A 19496-nucleotide genomic window follows, 5' to 3' on the forward strand; every position below is an offset into this window, starting at 1 on the left:
TTGATTTACATTCTTTGTAAATTACAATTTACATGTTAGGGTTTTGTAAAATAAAATTACAGGAAATTTACACCTTTTAGTACAGCATGTAAATGTTCTGTAAATAGTGATTTACATTGTCTTTGTCGACAATGATCATTTGAAGAACATGTAAAAACCTGTAAAATATTTTACGCACTTTAACAGTATCTGCCTTTGTAAAAAAACATGTAAATTGCTTTGCTAAACCATGTGAGGAACGTGTAAATAATTCAAGCGAATGCTGTAAAAAGTCTGGAAATGTTATGTTTGTAACCCTGTAAAAACCATGTAAATGAAAAAAGGGGGCCTGCAAGAAACATGTAAAAACCGTGTAAATGAAAAAACGGGGCCTGTAAGAAACATGTAAAAACCATGTAAATGAAAAAAGGGGGGCTGTAAGAAACATGTAAAAAGCATGTAAATGAAAAAAGGGGGCCTGTAAGAAATATGTAAAAAGCATGTAAATGAAAAAAGGGGGCCTGTAAGAAACATGTAAAAAACATGTAAATGAAAAAAGGGGGCCTGTAAGAAACATGTAAAAACAATGTAAATGAAAGAAAGGGAGCCTGTAAGAAACATGTAAAAACAATGTAAATGTAAAACCTAGGAGTTGCACGGGTGCGACACCGCACTAATTAAGTTGTCTTCTTGTGAACTTTCTGCGCATCCACAACGACAAAATAAAACTAGAATTGTTACTGCACATGCAGGCGTCCCAAGCTTACGTCTCTAGAAAAGAGAAAAATTAATTCTGGGACACGTACGTATTTATTCATGAAGGACCATGAAAGCGTCACGTGTTGTGTGAGTTCAAGACGGACAGAGCCCTGGTGACCGAGTTTGAACTGACGCGGAATTAGGTTAGGCAGGGAACCGTAAGGGACACCCAACGACCGTTTCCTCTCGAATGCTTTTCAACGCTGTTTTAGGCTATCTGGTGTACTTTCAAAGTTCTGTAGGTTAATTTTAGGTTGCGCAAAAAAAATTTATCTGTTCGGTTATTCTAGAGGAGCTTGAGTATTCTCGAACTTATTAGGGGTTTTTTGTCCATTTCCCGAAAACGTTAGGTCTTATGGCCTTTCCGAAAATGATAGCTGACTTTTTTCGGTACTCAAAATGACATTTTTAACAATCCGAAAACAACAAACATTAAACTTCTCATATCGCGAAAGTTCGAGGTCACAGTTGTGCCCCTGAACCGCTGAGAATGAACGAAATATCATCGATTTAGAGCGTTAAATATTCCGAAACATGCACATTCTACAAGTAAGATTAATACAACTAAGTCTGCCCTTGCATGTTCACTGTTTCTTTGTTTTTTGTTTGTTTTTTGTTTTGTTTTGTTTTGTTTTGTTTTTTTGGTGATTTCTACCGTTTTGTGCTTTCATTGCCATCACTGTTATCCCAGTCACTTTATAAGAGCATACCAGCCTTGTGTGTGCCCGATCTCCAACAAGCAGGAATCAGCCGTCTTCATGTTAGGTACCAGGTTCTCTCGGTTCTCCCGCCATCTTTGGCAGTTCGTTGGAACTTGTATCGAACTCGAGCTCTGTTTTAGCGGGCCAAAATCCACTCTACCTTCGCTTCGTCACCGTGCACGGTTTCAAGGCAAAGTGTACCGTTACCCAGAAGTTGAAGATAGCGATTACAGGCAACAAAAACAACAGGTAAGCAAGTTTTGCATAAATTGAACGAGCAGAGTAAAGTAACGTCAAGATACGTATACATTTCGTTTTGCCTTTGGTTGTGCATGTGTCATTATCAAGGAGAAGTTACATTGCTTGTGGAATCGACTTTGGCGATGTTTACCTGCCGTACATAAAGAGCTTTATTATCTGTTATTATCTGTTCTCGATAACTGAACATGAGCATGCGACATTTGTTATTGGCTTATATGCACCTCATGATTCTTTCTGATGCATGCTCTTGTAAGGTTATGTTGCCCTCTGATGTGAATGCTAGTAAACTAAAATGTAATGTGCCATCTTTAGCAGAGAAATTTCTCTTATGCTAGAGTCAGTATTCTGAAGTTACTCAAGTGTCTACAGTTGTGCCTACATGCAAGTTACAATATGCTGTTATACACAACTGTACATGGACATTGCACCCACTGGTGCTGATACTGTAGTAAGTTAAATGTTGTGGTATTTTCTTTCACAAAAAAAAACACTAAGATACTTTATAAAGAGGTATACATGTACCTCAAACTGTCGTGAAAACTACACAGGACTTGAAAAAAAGGAAGAGTAACTTGCCCAGGCAGGAAAATCTACTTGTCTTGGACAACACAGTATAGTCAATCGATTATTTCATAACAATCAATAGAAATTAGTCAATGATATCAGAAATCAATAAAAGGATTCGTCATGAGTCATTGATTGTGATCAAATTTTCAATAAGCATGATCAATTTTGCTGATACTAGCTTATCTTTTAAGCAACATTTAATAAGAAAGAAATGAACAAAAGATTTAGAGTGAAATATGAGATCATGAATACAATTGCATAAAAGCATAACATTGTATCTCATAAACAGAATATTTTGCTGGCATACATGTATCAGGGACTATGTTTTGGGGGTTTTTGGTAGTGCCTTTGAAATCTACATGAAAAAGTTACAATCAAACATTGTGTTGAGGGACAATTTTTCTACAGTTTAGGTGAACTAACAAAGAGAGACCATCTTTCAATTGATTCTCTAATGACTGATAAATTTGGTAAAATCAAACTGATAACTTGAAACTTTTCTAGCATGTGAGTATGAATTTCTTTCAATTGATCGATAGCACTGATAACACTTACATTAATTTCAATTTATTGATTTATATCAATTTATGGATTGATTTCAATCATTGCCTTACCCTGGGATGACCAGACAGCACTTTAGAGCCCTGTCACAGCTGTACATTTTACTTGTACGAAATTGGGCTCTTACCAAATACATGTAGGTTTCATGTGTCATGCATCTGTTCATGCATCTGTAGCAGGGCAGGAAAAAAAATTGTAAGTCACTTGCCCAGTGGGCCAGTCAATTTCAGTTTTCACTTGCCCCACTTAAATATTAGTTGCCAGTGTGGTGGCCAGTAAGGAAATCAGAGGACAAATGCGAATGAAGTGCACTCAGATTCCAAACTAATTCTTGCTTTCAACCTAATAATTAACTAATCTTTAGGTGTTAAGTTTTGAAATGGAATGACTGGAAATTATCATTTATCAAGCTGGCATTTTTAGTGAGACTCACAAGACTACTGAGGCTACATTGTAATTTCACTTGCCCACTGGACCACTGAACTTCTATTTTCGCTTGCCCAAGAACAAAATTTACTTGGCTGAGGAAATCAGACCTGTGTTTTTTCCTGCCTTGAGTAGATCACAGATAACATCAAAATGTGGTAAAAACAAAAAATAGTCACATAAGCCATTACCAGAGTGTGTCACAGAATCTGTGAATTTTTCAGGCATGTGTCACTGATGTTTTTACCACATTTTGATGTCTTCTGTGATCTATTACTGAACAGATGCACGACAACATAGAATCTGTCTGCTTCGTAATACATAACAAAGAAACAAAAACAAACTTTTATGACATCATCTGTACCTTTGTCCACCAGTAGAGCATAAGTGCACGTAAGAAACAATCAAATTGTGCCTGCAAATAACTTGACTTATTATTTAAACATTGTTTGATAGGAGTTTGATTTATTGTGCATGAATATTACAATGTAGGAGATAGTGAACATTGAATAGTTACTGCCACGGATTTTGAGTTTACTTCTTCTACATCCTCTGACATTCAGTGCCTTCCAATCAGAGATGCAAATTTTTTGTCACACAGTAGCTACAGATGTAGATGTAAGATCTGTTTGATTGGTGAATATTCAGGGCTCAAAATAATGGCTGGTCAACGGGCAATGTCTGGCCAGAATGGTGACTTGACCGGCCAAAAACTTCACTTGCCGGTCATGTTGACCAGTCATGTCATGTTGAGACGGTCACGTTCATTCTTGAATAAACAATCAAATCCCCAACTGTAAATCTGAGAGTTTTTATCTCTTTTTTATTATGACCTCTAACGAAAACATAGACCAATGCATACATGTATCTGTTCGAATGGCTAAAGACCATTCGCTTGCTGTTTGTCATGCGTTCAAGATAGATAGGAATGCCATTCGAGTGACTGGGGTTAAATCTGTTCAGAAAAATATTAAGCCAATCTTTAAACGGTCTAGCAGTGACAGGAACAAACAAACTATATTTGTGGGTTTAATTTAGCTCACATTACGTGTACTTGATTTTTTCGTAAATATCTTGACCAGACAGAAATGACACGTGACCGAGCTAAAATTACTTTGGCCGGTCAACATGACCGGCTACAGTCCGATTTCAAATGTCACAGTATAAATTGGAATGATAAGAAACAAAATAATAACTCCAGTGTAAAATTCACTGATTGATATCATACACAGAATTTGCTGATTCATACTCAGACATAACTTATCTTATTTTTTTCAAATGTTTTATGTTACTTGTAGGATGAAGTAAAATTGAGAGTGGTCAGTACATGCATACTCCTTGGCATTGATGCTTGATCAGGAAAAAATCAGCCACTGAGAAGTCTACAGTACCTATGACTCTATAAGGGGTCCAAGGTCCATTTCTTGAAGGCCCTGGAAACTTTTCGGGCCCACAAAGCCATCTTTAATTGAGCTGTGTCTAAAAACTAAGAGCTGTGTATGCCTGAAACTTCTTGTGTGAAGGAAACCTCTGTTCATATTGAGAATAAGCGAATAAAACAGCTCTGTAAGCATAAGATTTCAGATTTTGGTATGGCTTTCTGGGTGCGAAAACTTTTTGGGACCTTCGACAAAAGGGGCCCCTGGTGCATTACAGTCTAACATGGTGACCTTCAACACTTTCTGGCATAAATTCAACCACTTTAAACATTATTTTCAATGCTTTGAAGTATCACTACGCTGTACCTGTGTTAGTGAATTAGCATTAAATTTGAAGATCATAGATTGCTAGATTGATACTTATTGTTCAATACAGCAGCTATAAGATTTCATCATAAACAGCAAAGGCTATGTTTAGATACATGTAGTACCAGAACAATAATTTATTAACTTATGATGTGTTATGGGAACTATGGTACTAGATAGGCCTTTCAATTTCAACAGGTTCCTATGAATTTTTTTTTTACAGTGCAGTTTTTTTTATCACAAAAAGAAAACGTAAAATTTTGAATATTGTTTACAGTGAATGTTTTGTCAGGGGTCCAAAATGTTTGTCCTGTTTGGATTCCGTACAGTTTTGGAAAAAGAAGGAAACTGTGACTGTGTAAACATAGCCTAAAAGATGTCAGAAGCCTTGTTTTATGTTATGCAATGTAGTATTCCTTTGGCATGAATGTTTGTATGATGAATTTAAAATGTCAATCTCTATCTTGTGGTAAATGTTTTTTCTCCCTATTTTCTGTTATTTCAAAAGAACAATTCACTCTATGAAAAAAGTTGATCAATATTTCACACTTACATTGCAGTAATTTTCATAATAAGGTAAAGGTAAAGTCTGCATATGAGCCACGTGGCCCAACAGACTGGAGCTTATCCCGCTTTCTGTAGCAGGAAGCGACTAGGACTATTTCTACTCCCCCTGGATGAGATGCCAGTCCATTGCAGAGTTACCCCACCATTAAATTTGCTGGTACCCACTTATACACCTGGGTGGAGAGGCACTGAGAGTAAAGTGTGTTGCCCAGCAACACAACAGAATGTACCCACCTAGGGCTTGAACCTGGACCGCTCGATCAGGAGTTGAGCGCACTACATGTAACTATGAGGCCATCGTGCCTCCCACATTTTTCATAATAATTATTAAGGCTAATTTAATCCTACATTAATTACTTAGTAAGAAAAAAACAGTTTATTCATTCATTTTATGACAAAGGTATTATCATTATGTTACATTTGACTTTGTGAATTTAGTATATATTTAAGACAGGTATCCATTTGCAAACAATTTTAATTTAGTAATATGCCTAAATTGCAAAATTTTCACTAGTTGTAGCTGACAACAGTATAGTTCTTAATCATTTTATTATTTATGAATTAAATAGAGTTGAATATGACATGGTTTTGCACAATCTTGAAAAGGTCTTGAATTTTAGTAGTCTTCTTGAAAAATGCTTGAATTCGGTTAAAGGAGCTCAGTCATGGTATTTTAAAATATTTTGGCCATGCCCAAAATAACATTTAAGTCGTCTTGTTATGGATAGAAAGAAAAGAAAACATGTTTTATTTGTTGCAATGTGTACATTGTAAACCTTATTCATGGCATATAAAAACTATTTGAATTTTACTGAGTTTGTTCTGATTGCAATGAATTTCTGATTCTGTATAAATTTGCATGTTTTCTACTATTATAATTAAGGTCAACAGATTTGATTACAATAAAACAGTACATTCCATGCATTTTTCTTCAAGTTATTATTTACAAGTTATTTATCGTACAGGGTGTCTGCCTCCCTTTTTCGATTTACATGTTATTTACAGGCTCCCTTTTTACATTTCCAGGTTATTTCCAGGCTCCCTTTTTTGATTTACATGTTATTTACAGGCTCCCTTTTTCAATTTACAGGTTATTTGCAGGCTCCCTTTTTCGATTTACATGTTATTTACAGGCTCCCTTTTTCGATTTACATGTTATTTGCAGGCTCTCTTTTTCAATTTACAGGTTATTTACAGGCTCCCCTTTTCAATTTACATGTTATTTACAGGCTCCCTTTTTTGATTTCCATGTTATTTACAGGCTCTCTTTTTCCATTTACATGCTATTTACAGGCTCCCTTTTTCGATTTGCAAGTTATTTACAGGCTCCCTTTTTCGATTTACATGTTATTTACAGGCTCCCTTTTTCGATTTACATGTTATTTACAGGCTCCCTTTTTCCATTTACATGTTATTTACAGGCTCCCTTTTACGAGTTACATGTTATTTACAGGCTCCCTTTTTCCATTTACAAATTCTTTATGGGCTCCTTTTTTGATTTCCATGTTATTTACAGACTCCCTTTTTCGATTTACACGTTATTTACAGGCTCCCTTTTTCGATTTACATGTTATTTACAGGCTCCCTTTTTTGATTTACATGTTATTTACAGGCTCCTGTTTTCATTTTCCATGTTATTTACAGCCTCCCTTTTTTTATTTACATGTTGTTTACAGCCTCCCCTTTTTATTTACATGTTAATTACAGTATTATGGCAGCCTCCCTGTATTAAATTTACATGTTATTTACGGGTTTCCAGGTTGAATCACAAGAAATTTACAGGCTATTTACAGTATTTGCAGGAACAGTTTACATGTTATTACATGATCTTAGCCCTTTGCTTTGAAACATTTACAGTGTTTTCTTCATCATTTACATGTTTCACTTGAAATATTTACATGTTTTTTACATGAAACCTCCAAAACATGTAAAAGGGGAAAAATCATGTAAATTAATCTTTACAGTCTTTTTTTGATTATTTACATGTTAATTACATGTTATTTACATACTCTGTAAATTTTCAACTTTTCCAGTGCAAGAGATTCGGTTGACAAATTGCGGTCTATTACCCCCGCGAGTCTTGGTTTGCCAACATGACGAGGTTACCAAGCCGATTTCAACGGTCGTTGGATCGCGGATCAAACGACACGGAGCTCTTCCATAGTTTTATCGTTTCACTGGGGACACGAAGAGCCGCCTGGCGTCGCTCGCAGAGCTGCGATTGTGTGGCTAGAGGTTTGAAATGAAAGATCAACCTTTGCCCTTGAATTCTGCGGTGGATTTGTGGCCGTGGGTACATTTTAGCCTGGGATTTTTGACTTCGTTCGGCAGGCTGTCCCGACTGAGGTGTTTCGCCTTGTGCTCTCTTTATAAAGGGAAAATCGGAATTCAAAAAAGTCGCTTAAATCAAGTTCAATCGGTAAAATAACCACACCAGGAGCAAACAACACACGTATGGAATAAGGTAAGCCATTTTTATTGAGAATTTTCACTTTTAAATACCTCCACGGATATCTTGTAGAAAATTCCATATAAACCCTTATAATTCGATGCCATATTGTGTTGCTCGTGTGGTTCATAGAGAGAGCTTGGGCTGCCTGTTGGAAAACATGATGATTAATTCAGGCCTTTTTGCTTCGCGTAAGCCAAATGAGGGCCTCCCTGAGAACATTTAAACATGAACGGTCATCTCTTTCAGGGACAAAGGACATTTCTGGATCATTCTGAAGGAACAACTCTGTTTACTGTTTACAAGAGATCATTCTCTCTCTATCTTTGCCATTAAGTCGTTTACGGTATGGTTTACGGTCGTTTCGATACAAAGTCATTTCTATTCAAGTCGCGGCTCGATACAAATGAACGTCGATTTGATACACTTCTAAAGTCGATTCGATACAAACTGAAGTCAATTCGATACAAACTGAAGTCGTTTCCTAGCAAAAGTTAATTAGAAGAAATATCGCAATGAAAGTCTTTTTATCTTTGCACCGCATACGACAGCGATAGATCGCAAAAATGTTATCCCCGAAGGAGAAAAATCATGTTTGTCTGGAGGTCTCGGAACTTTTTCCGCTAGCTGAATACGCTGAACTTCTTCTCTGAAACAAGCCCGACTTGAAGGGAAGTCAGACGAGCCATCGTCCACTACAAAACAAAACGATTTTGTATCGTTTGGCAATCTAAACGTGGAAATTCTGCAATAATTTCAGGCTGCCGGGTATCTTAAAGTTTTGTATCGAATTGACTTAAAACGACTTTGTATCGAAACGATCGCACACCGAATCGGTTGTTAATTCTTCCTCGTACGAAAAGTTCAAGAAAATTTTAAAACGGCTCTTTGTGGAGCTATTCAAAACGACTCTTTTCAGAGCCACCACAAACGTGGTCTTTTGCAAAAAAAAAAAAAACTTTCAGTGGTACTTCTTGACCTCTGTTCACACCCTGCAGCTAAAACTACAAATATCCGTATTGTGAAAACCTGGAGACAAAACAGTTTCCTGAGGGTTGAAAATCGAAAATCACAAATCAATTAGGACTATTTCAATAGTACTTCTTTTTTATGGAAAAAAATTACAAAGTTTTTTTCCTCTGTGTTTTAAAACGGCGGAAAGGTTTGAGAATTTAAGTAATATTTTACGTGACTGGCAAAAGGTAAGGTGCAAAAAAGTCTTGTCGAGGCATTGGACTGGTAAAACAAGGAGGAACAAGAAAGATAAAGCCGTTTCTTTGTTAGAAAATGACTCAGAAAAATTACTTGAGCAGTCTCAGTCGTCAGACTGTTGAGCGAGACTAAACCGAGCTCAAACTTGGCCTTGGTAAGCCGAGAACAATTGCCTTATCTCGAATTTAACAAAGCCAATAAACAAAATGTTTGTGAAATTAATTTATTTAAAAAATTCAACTTTTCTCGGTCTCAAAATAATTGTTCACACACTGATTGATGTCAGAAATGAAACATCAAAACATCACTTCTTAAAATCAGTTACAATAAGCACATAAACCTTCCTTTCCGATACCAATGTCCCAGTCCGTTTCAGGGCACAGCAGCGAGAAAAGTATAGCTCGCTACAGCTAACGGCCAACTGTATCGCAGCTTAAAGGTGTCTCCGACACTATTTCAAACCGATTCAACAACAAAGGACACAAATTTCCGCCGTCACTAATGCTCCTTTCACTCAAATCTCGAATCGAATGGCCTCCAGTTGACCGCAACCGCAAGTTTTCCCAGCGTATTTTATCAACTACTGCAGTATTTAAGGCAACATCCAAACTTGTCGGCCCACAGGGCTGCTTCGATGACAAAAACTGACTTGAATTTTCCAGCATTTTCTTTAAGATTTGTAGATTTCGCAGTTCAACTCTGCTTTCGCCGTAAGTTTTTATTCCGCGAGAAACGACCCTCGAGTCAAGTTTGACAGTGGCGTAATTTTCCTAGACCAATCACAATTTTTTGCTACGCATAGCAACCAATGAGATTGCCTCATTTTGTATAGAAAATAGATTACGTCAAATGGCTTTTTTTGTGTTCGCCAAAGTGGGCAAAGGCCCTCTTTCGAGTTATGTTGAAAGATTTTGTAAAAAGACAGGCGTAGTAGTTTGTTCCGTTATTATATAAAACAAACAGATTCCATGGTCCTTTGCTTCTGTTGAGTAACAGATCACAGAAGACGTCAAAATGTGGTAAGAACATCAGTGACACACTCGGCTATCGCCTCGTGTGCAACTTTTTTGTTCTTACCACATTTTGACGTCATCTGTGATCTATTACTGAATAGACGCACGGCAACATGGAATCTATTTGTTAATGGAGGTTAATTCTAAAGAACGTGAGGAAGAACAACTACTATTATAATTAGTCGTTCCTAAAGAGAAAACTGAAGTCGTTAGGTTTAAACATGCGCGAGTGATGAATAAAAAATGCTATATTTTTAAAAAACATTTTTTCGAGAGCTGTTCACCCTATGTTTTACCAGCCAAAGTAGTCACTTTCATCCGCGCCATTGGTATAAACGGTGGATGCCGTGAATCATCAGCTGTTTAAATTAGCAATGGTAGGCGATCGAAAGATCGAGGCGAGTCACCCTAGACTGACTAGAATCGACCCATTTGACGTTGGAAGTTAACTTCAACTTGTTTCGAAGACGGAAATCCCCTCGTGAATTCCAATAAAGTGGTCATGTTCAGCATACGCTTGCTCCAACAGTATATGCACGCGCTCTTTGTTTATCAAGGCTGTCTGCTAGGACTGGTGGGTAAATGTGCGGGATAGAAGAAGTAAAAAATATTTGGTTTTTTTTGTTTTGTTCTTTCTCGCTTCGTGTTCTTGGAACATTATGTCAGCTACTTGTTTCTTCTCACGTATTTTAAATTTTTTCTGGCTTGCATGCTTTGGCTCGCACGCTTCTTAGTTCTACGGGACCTACCGTTTATTACGTCCCAGGGATGGCCGGTGGTTTTGCAGGGGAGGTACAATTTTAAAACAAGCCTCTTTTGGGGGGGGGGGGGGGGGGTAGACTGAAAAAACGAGGGGTTTCAAAATTTTTGACACAGCAACGATAGTCTAACAGGTTTTATAGCAGAATCCATTAAATAAAACAAAATTTGCCGCTGGCGGTTCTTGAAGCGAAGGTAGGGATGGAGGAAGAAACATTTCCTCGAGCAGAGAGCAAATATTGACCGGATTAATGAGCCCACTGTATCAGACGATCAGTAATCACCACCCCAGTCTCGTTTTCGCGGTCGGCCGTGGCAGCCTGGTCGCTCAGCAATCCAGCAAGTCAAAATGGTATCCTTTAGACTGAGGGATTGTGAAGAGCTCCAGTTGATGAACATGGACGAAGAAATCATGCGAAGAAATGGGAACGATAGTATGCGTTCTGGTATTAGTGTGTGGTTGAAAGAAATCAACTTGCTGGAGTATTCAGTGAAATTCATTGAGAATGGCTACGATGATCTTGATCAGTTTCGTACAATGAGAACCGAGGATTTGGCTGAACTTAGCAATGATGTCGGCTTAACTGCGAAGACTCGGAAAGGCCATCTGAAACCATTTTATGCGGCCATAAAACAATGGAAAATAATACAAACAATAAACAAGAGAAAAGATAAAAGAGATATTAAAAAAAACACGATAAAAAATCTGCATGTGTAAGGGCGGAAGGATAGAATTATGACCTTGTCAGGAGGGGATTACATTTGTAAAATAAGAATTTGCAAGGGGAGTATAATTTTTATCTGAAAATAGTTTGTGGGTTTAGTTTTAAAACACTACACTTATTTGAAAACCACCGCCCCAACACCCCCTCCCCACTCTCCCCTCCCCCCTTTCCCCGTACCCTGGGACGTAATAGACGATCTTCCCCTACAGAAATAAGGTTGTATCTGGTGTATAGTGTTATGGTGTTTTATTTTTAACGGTGTAGATATTTCGGTTGTCTTCCTTGTCTCAGTTGTTTCCTTACCAGCTTGAGGGGTCTGTATGATTTGGTATCAGTACTAGCACGTTATTTCGATCCGCGGCTCACGTTTACAGGACAAGGCATGCACATGTTTCTTCGTTCGTCTTTATTTGGGTTGCCTGGTTACCGACCCAATAAACGTATTCGCTATTCATAAGAATGGGGATAAACGATGAAATAGCGAGCCTTTCCTTGAAATTATCGACTAAAGTAAAAACTACTCCTTCTTATGGATTGTATAAATTAAGAGAAGAAGCTGGTGCCACTAGTTTTACACGCAAATAAAATTATTTCTGCCGTCACAGTAGAACACCGCCCCACAAACCTACTTTTTAAGAGTTTTTTCCTCGTTTTTTTCTTTTTTTGTTTTCAATCTACTGTGTCTTCTACATCAAAAAGAGCCCTCTTTTAGGCCATGGTTGTATCATAAACTAAACTATATGGTAGTATTCATCCATCGAAATAGAAGTGCTGAGAAATGCTGCAAACTGTTGCCAGCCACCTTAAGTTTAACAAACTGTGAGCCAGCTGTTGTCATCGCTATCATAAACTGACAAATTAAAAATTATCTTTCCAAACACTGCTGCTTAGCTTTTCCTGAAAACACAGTTAATTTTATAATGTCCAAGACAACAGTGACGTCACAAAGAAGAGTCTCAGTTCTATTCCTTCCGTTAAAGTGCGCAGTCATTTTTGGAAACGTTTTCGTGAAGCCATCGGCTGTCTTCGTGTTTTTAACTTTTTTACTCCTTTTCAGGGCTCAGAAAGAAAAATTTCCGCAGAAGTTTCCTCTTTTTTTTAACATTTCGTCGCTCTAAATTATGGTTCATTTGGCCTTTAAGAGGTTGGCGCTACGTGAAAACTGGCTTGAAATAAAAAACACGAATGGATAGGCAGAATAGCGGTAGCAATATGGTCCATCATTGACTTAGCGCGATAATGGGTTTTATGCTGGGGCGGGGCCTTATCTTATCTTACGGTACAAGCTGCAGAGGTAGATAGCCGATAATGGGCTAGACACCACACGCAGAGCAAGCTTTAAATTCGCGTGCTCTAACCCTCTCTCCTTTTTCTGCCAGCACCGATCGTGATAGCTGTTTAGCCTTAGAAGAGTACTTTACTTTCTTTCGTCGGCCCTCCACCATCCCCTGAGCTCCTCCTCTGCTCTTGCTACCTCTTACTGGGCTGGCTGTTTTTCGCCCCAACATTATTCGCTGAATCAAATATAGCGATGTTTAATTGATTAATTTGACACCTTAGCATTTGAATGGTTTGAAATAAACGCCACGTGAGTGGCCAAATTAATCCAAACAAGTGTCTCAGTGATTCAGTGGTTTCTGGCCGCATGCACGACCGCGATTATAACCATTTCATTAAAGTCTTTTGTGCGCTGGGTTTATAAATAGGCGTCGCTCTCGGTATAAATAATAATCCACCCTAACATTCTCCCAAACTCTGGGATTACATGTATTTTGATTGTTATTATCGCCAGAATGTGCAGTTTACATATATTGCTTCTCTCGTTTACATTGTGCAGATCACGTTTTCCATTTCCCAAAGCACGAGTAGACGTTCATCGATTTTTAAGGCCCCAGGTATCTCAAAAGCTAGTAACGTCACGGATTTCGAGCAGTTCATGAATGAGCAGGTAACATTAGTTCTCATCTAGGACTAAAATATATCAAAAATTGGTGTCGAGGTAAACAACTCGAAAACTGAGATAAATTCTTCTTGCTACATCCACAAAATGGTCGATCTGAAGAAAAAAAAACTAAAATTTACACTATTCCCGTTTTAAAATGTGTGATACATTGCCACCCGCACTGTTTCAGACACTATTCTTGTAAACAATATGATTAACAATTACTTCGATGCGTGATCGAGGGAGAAATTATGAATTAGAATAACTGGAAGAATTTTCAGAATTTGCGAGATATTTCCTGAAGTTTAAGGCATAACCTTCAAGACCAATAGTTAAACAATGTTCTCTTTATATAATTGTTATTTTATCTTTATTAATTATTTACTCAGCTAATTGACTACCCGCTAGATTTGTCTTTCCAAATTTAGGTTAAAGCAAACTTGAAAAAGGCGTTATAAAAGGAGTTTAGATTATTCGTCAGATGAGAAGCGCTTTTGTAACTTTTCTACACTGAAACTTTTTCACAGTGATAGCTAATCGATTCCAGCTGCTACAAACAGCCATATCATCTTACCAACTAAATGGCAGCAGCAAACTTTACTGGAGCTGGACAGCAGAAGACAATTGAATAACTCATGTGTTCCGCAGGATTAACTGCTGGACTAAACGGCCAGTTGATATTTATTTCAGTTTTAAACACTTTTCTGTCCATTACTGCATTTCTTGGGAATGCTCTGATCCTAATAGCTCTCCACAAGGAGTCTTCACTTCATCCGCCGTCCAAACTCCTGCTTCGTTGCCTTGCAACAACTGATCTCTGTGTTGGTCCAATTACAGAACCTCTCAATGTTGCCTATTGGATGTCTGTGGTGAATGAACATTGGAATATTTGTCCTCACCTAATTGAAGCAAGTTTTGTAACAAGTTATATCTTGTGTGGAGTGTCGGTCGCAACTCTGACTGAACTAAGCGTGGACAGACTTCTATCCTTGTTGTTGAGAATGAGATACAGACAAGTTGTAACTTTAAAGCAAACCTACCTGATCGTTATTACCTCTTGGGTTATTACCGCTGTCTTTTCAGCAATGTGGATTTGGAATCCCCTGATAACCACATGGTATGGCACCATAGGTATACCTCTGTGTCTTATAATCTCGATCTTCTCTTACACAAAGATTTTCCTCACCCTCCGTCATCACAACACTCAGATTCACAGCCGCAATGTTGCACAACCACATCAAACAAATCAACTGAACATAGCACGACACAAAAAGGCAGTTTCCACTGCAATATGGTTGTAACTGACGCTGGTCGCTTGTTATCTACCTCATGGTGCAATGACTGCTTTGAGGGCTAAAAGTGGACTATCTGTATCTGTCTATCACGGTAGCATTTATACAGTCACTTTAATTTTCTTAAACTCGTCTTTAAACCCAATTCTTTACTGTTGGAAGCTAGGTGAAGTTAGACAAGCAGTGAAGGACACAATAGGACAAGTGCTTTGCCATTGTTTTACAAGTTAGTTCTTGTAGACCAATACGATGAACAGGGCTAATGATGTATTACGATTTTAGAAGTCCTCGTAACCATTGCCTAACATTAAAAGTGGTGCTTACTCATTTTATTATATCAGTATGAAATACTTTCCCAGCAATAAGATAGCCATTGAGAAAGTTTTCATCATTGTTGTAAAGAAATATGAAAACTGTTCTAAAATGTGAGATGACCATGCACCTGTGAATAAAGATGAAAAACAATAAATTGCCATCTTTCTTCGTGTGGACTACATCACGCATAATAAAAGGAGATTAGACTCTTGACAAAATACAGCTATGAAGTTAAACAGTAAGAAGGCTTTGATGTTTTTTTCGCTCATAAGACAGGCAGAAAGCGCCGAGCTTTTATGCGGTATGAGATGGGTGTGTTATAATGACACGAAAAGTCGTTTAGGAAATAACACAGAAATTGTGCACTAAATTTAACAACCGCCTTGATTTCAGAGTTTGTGTTTTCATGATTCGTATTTTGTTCAGAAGCCCAACGAATATTCACAAAATGATTTGTTATGTATTTATAGAATAAAACAAGGATACTGTGAGATACGTAGCTAACACTCAAGCGGGAATTATTCGAAAATTATGGATCAAGTCTTCATTGAGGCTTAAGCTGAATTTTATTTCTGCAGCTGCAAGGGGAAAATGAGTTAACTAATAGCATACTAAAATTAAAATCGAGGGTGGGTTGTGCTGTTATGTGAAGCAGTATTTTATAATGAACATTTAATTTCGAAGCTACGCTCTACTGAGTCTTTCAACTTGGTCAGTTGAGAATTCGAGAATTGAATTCAGGTAAGCGTGGCGAGCATTCATGTTGAACTTCTCAAACCGTTCCATTAAAAACGGTTTCCGATGCAATTATCTTTCTTTCGAGACAGTTTGTCTGTCTTAATTAAATGCAAATTGAAGCGTCTATTTATTGAACAAAACTCTGCTCTTAGGTAAATATAGCCTTAATTTACGTCTGGTGCGTATTAAACCAAGGGTGAGATAAATGTGTGGGAGAAATATGGCGATAAGGTTATTGGAATGGTAAACAGAAAGTATTTTTTGTAACAAATTTGATCATTTTCAGGCAAAGTTTAAAACTTCCTTGTTAGGAAGGCTCATATTTCTTGGCATAAATGTTTATTAGGCGTGGAAACTTATTCGAAATAGAGGGAGGAAAAATTGACTTTTAATTAGTTATTTTTAACGAGAAAACTGAAGTTGTAAAATTAGCAAAAAAAAAAAAATGTACGAGCGATGAATTGAGATAAGCTTTTTTTTTTCAAAACCATTTTTTGAAAGCTGTCCACCCTAAGTTACACTAGACAGAATAGTTATATCATCCGTGCAATTTGTATAAACGTTTAATGCTGTGAATCTTAAAATGATTAAATTAGGGATGCTGGTTGATCGAAAGATCGAGGTGAGCCACCTTCGTCCGGGTCGAATCGATCCAACTGATATTCAAAATTAACTGCAAAGTGTTTCGAAGAGGGAAATGTTGCCTGGTTACCGACCCAATAGAAGCATTCCTTGACAGTCTGGGCTGACTGATGAGGTGGTGTTTACAGATCATTCACATAACCAACTCAACCAATTCTACATTACGAAACGAAACGAAAGTTGTCGATTATTTTATCTCAATTAACAAAGGAACAGTCAATTAAAGTTGTCTTCCAAAACATGAACAGCAGTTAGTAGACAGTGTTTTGGAAGCTGGCGGAATTAAAGATACTTGTGGAAAGTTTCCATTTTCAGGGAAAACATGATGATTAATTCAGACATTTTTCCCTCGCGTAAGCCAAATGAGGGCCTCCCTGAGAACATTTAAACATGAATGGTCATTTCTTTCAGGGACAAAGGACATTTTTAAATCATTCTGAGGGAACAACTCTGTAAACCGTTCACAAGAGATCATTCTCTCTATCTTTGCCATTAAGACTGAGTTTACCAGAGGACCAGGCAGAGGTGATACATGCCATCTTTCCTTTTTGGATTAAACTTTGCCAGATTGAAGGTACTACCAAACTACTCTAAAAGACAAAGTGGACTGGCTTTGTGATTTTTCCCTGAGGAGTTAGACCACCCCCCCCCCTCCCCCCCTCCTGGTTTTTTGCCCAAAATCCCAAAAATGTCACTAAAATAAGCACGAAGTTTAGACACCACTCCTGCTTACAGAATACATTGAATTTTATTGGTATTTCACACAAATAAAGATTGGACCTATCTTAGCTCACATCAGGAATTTCAAGTCATTTGAAGTGACAGGTGCTAATCAAGGAATATCATTTCCTACCCCTGTCACGCAACATTTAGCTATAAGTCAAATTAGCTCAAATTCTGACTCAAATCTTGCTTAAATCCAACTTTTTAAATCAAAACTAATTTCATCACACTTTAGAGTAACCCTTGGCCTGATGAAATCAAGAATAAAATTTTTGGCATCTGTTATTTTTTGGTAACAAAAGCTGTTCAAACAACATGACAAGAGGCTAGTTTTAACAAAGAGACTAGGACGAAATCTAAAATATTTGATATTATAGAGTCAGTTTATCGAAGTTATTTCTATGTTATTTGTTATTAACAAAGTCTTTGAATATTATTTAGGGCAGTGGAAGCTCAATGAATGCAAAACTCTTTGCAATATCCCTTAACCTTCGGACGTACAAGGGAGAGTGGGGTTGGATGCCATCCCCTCAATAAGGTATTTAAATATTGAAAAGACGGTTTACTCTAAGGGGCTGAAACTTTCAGTTGCTGTTCATTCATCCTTCACAAATATTTTGATATGGCAATTGTGTGTCCATCATTTTTTATGCTTCCATAGCAACTGCTAGTTTCATGTGGGTTTGGCCGAAAATCAACATTTTTGACATAATTCTGTATTTTTTCCAGTTTTCTTCATCAAATTCCAGAAATTCACCAATTTGTACATTCTGAAAGCGTGGGAACAAGAAGCAAAGACCTTGATCAGCAGGAAATAATATCACCAAGTGATGATTAATAGTCTTTTGTTGTTGTTATTATTATTATTATTATTATTATTATTAATTATTATGTTTATTTATATTTATTGTTGTTATTATTTAATATCTATTACCGCTGCGCAAGGGATTTCAATCTCTATTTATAGATGTGCACACTCCAATGATAAGAATGGCTTCGATGTTTTGCTCAATTGTAACTTTTTTGAAGGAAAAGCTCGACAATACCGGAAGTTACCTTTGTTCTAATCTCATCCACTCACTTGCCAGCCTTAGAGAATGCACAGGCATTAAGACTGTCAGATATGATTTCAGTGATCCACAGGCTGGAAAGGACCTCTGTGGCAGAAGAACTGCCACAGTGCAGAGCTATGTGCGTCGTAACATAAATGATGGCCAAGACATTTCAAGTGCTAGTGATATCCTATGGCGGGTTGAAGGGTGTGAGGCATCAATAATATTGTAAAGACTCAAGAGTCAGGCCAGACCATGAAGCACACAATGTCTGGGATCCTTTCTCTAATTGTTTTTAGCTTCAAGTCCAGAGGTTTGAAAGTGTAGAAGGCTTATGGTATGGGCCCTGGTAAACGTTTCAAACCTGCACATGAGGAATGGATTTGGAAGACCTCAAGGGCCTACAGACTTATGCATAGAGCAGCCCTTAAGTGTACTGCAAGAGAGACTGCTGGTTTTACAGCCAGGAGCTTGACAAGTGTCAGCTCCAACAGCCGCAGTCTAGGCATAGTTAATAGAAGGGGATTATTATGAAACTCAACAAAGTCCTTTGTTGTATGTTTTTGTTCCCCTTTTTGGCCTTGACCGTGCACAAAACACAATTGCTGTATACTACCGACCCCCTAACTGACCAATAGAAACGTTTTGGTTACGTAATTCATGCATAGTACATGAGCGCAAAAAAATATTTTGCACGGTCGTGGACCTTCCAACACAAATTTTGGCATCTTTGTTTGCTCCTTTGATATTTGCCGAGCTTCATAACCATTCCCGTCTATTACCTATGGCCTAGGACCTCGCAATCTATTGAAGAAGAGTCCCAAGTTGTCAAAGCTACAGGAGTGTATTGCTCCTACCCTGAAGAGGGATTCACAAAAGAATACCAATCTTTTGCAGTCTGCAGAGACACATGGATGCGGGTAAACACCAGATGGAGTTAGAGAGAGAAACGACATAGACAGCATCAAGATAAAATGGGTTGAAATCCCAAACGTCCTTTAGTGATCATGATCCACATGAGAAATCTCAATGAGATGGGTCTGAGAACATCACGAAGAGGAACCCGCT

At 37.7% G+C, this 19496-nt stretch overlaps 1 long non-coding RNA gene and 1 pseudogene across 1 annotated transcript; both read left to right on the plus strand.

Annotated features, from left to right (window-relative positions):
- The first annotated feature begins 1343 nt into the window (after positions 1–1343).
- LOC149116385 (uncharacterized) lies at positions 1344–6490 on the plus strand. Its single transcript, XR_016205403.1, has 2 exons — positions 1344–1688; positions 4553–6490. It is a non-coding gene; the product is annotated as an uncharacterized LOC149116385 (long non-coding RNA).
- Positions 6491–14133: 7643 nt separating this feature from the next.
- On the plus strand, positions 14134–15427 carry LOC110046344 (protein carrier GPR45-like; annotated as a pseudogene).
- Positions 15428–19496: the final 4069 nt, after the last annotated feature.

The sequence above is a fragment of the Orbicella faveolata genome, unplaced genomic scaffold, assembly GCF_042242905.1.
Source record: "Orbicella faveolata isolate gen_17 unplaced genomic scaffold, um_ofav_v1 contig_12, whole genome shotgun sequence".
NCBI lineage: Eukaryota > Metazoa > Cnidaria > Anthozoa > Scleractinia > Merulinidae > Orbicella > Orbicella faveolata.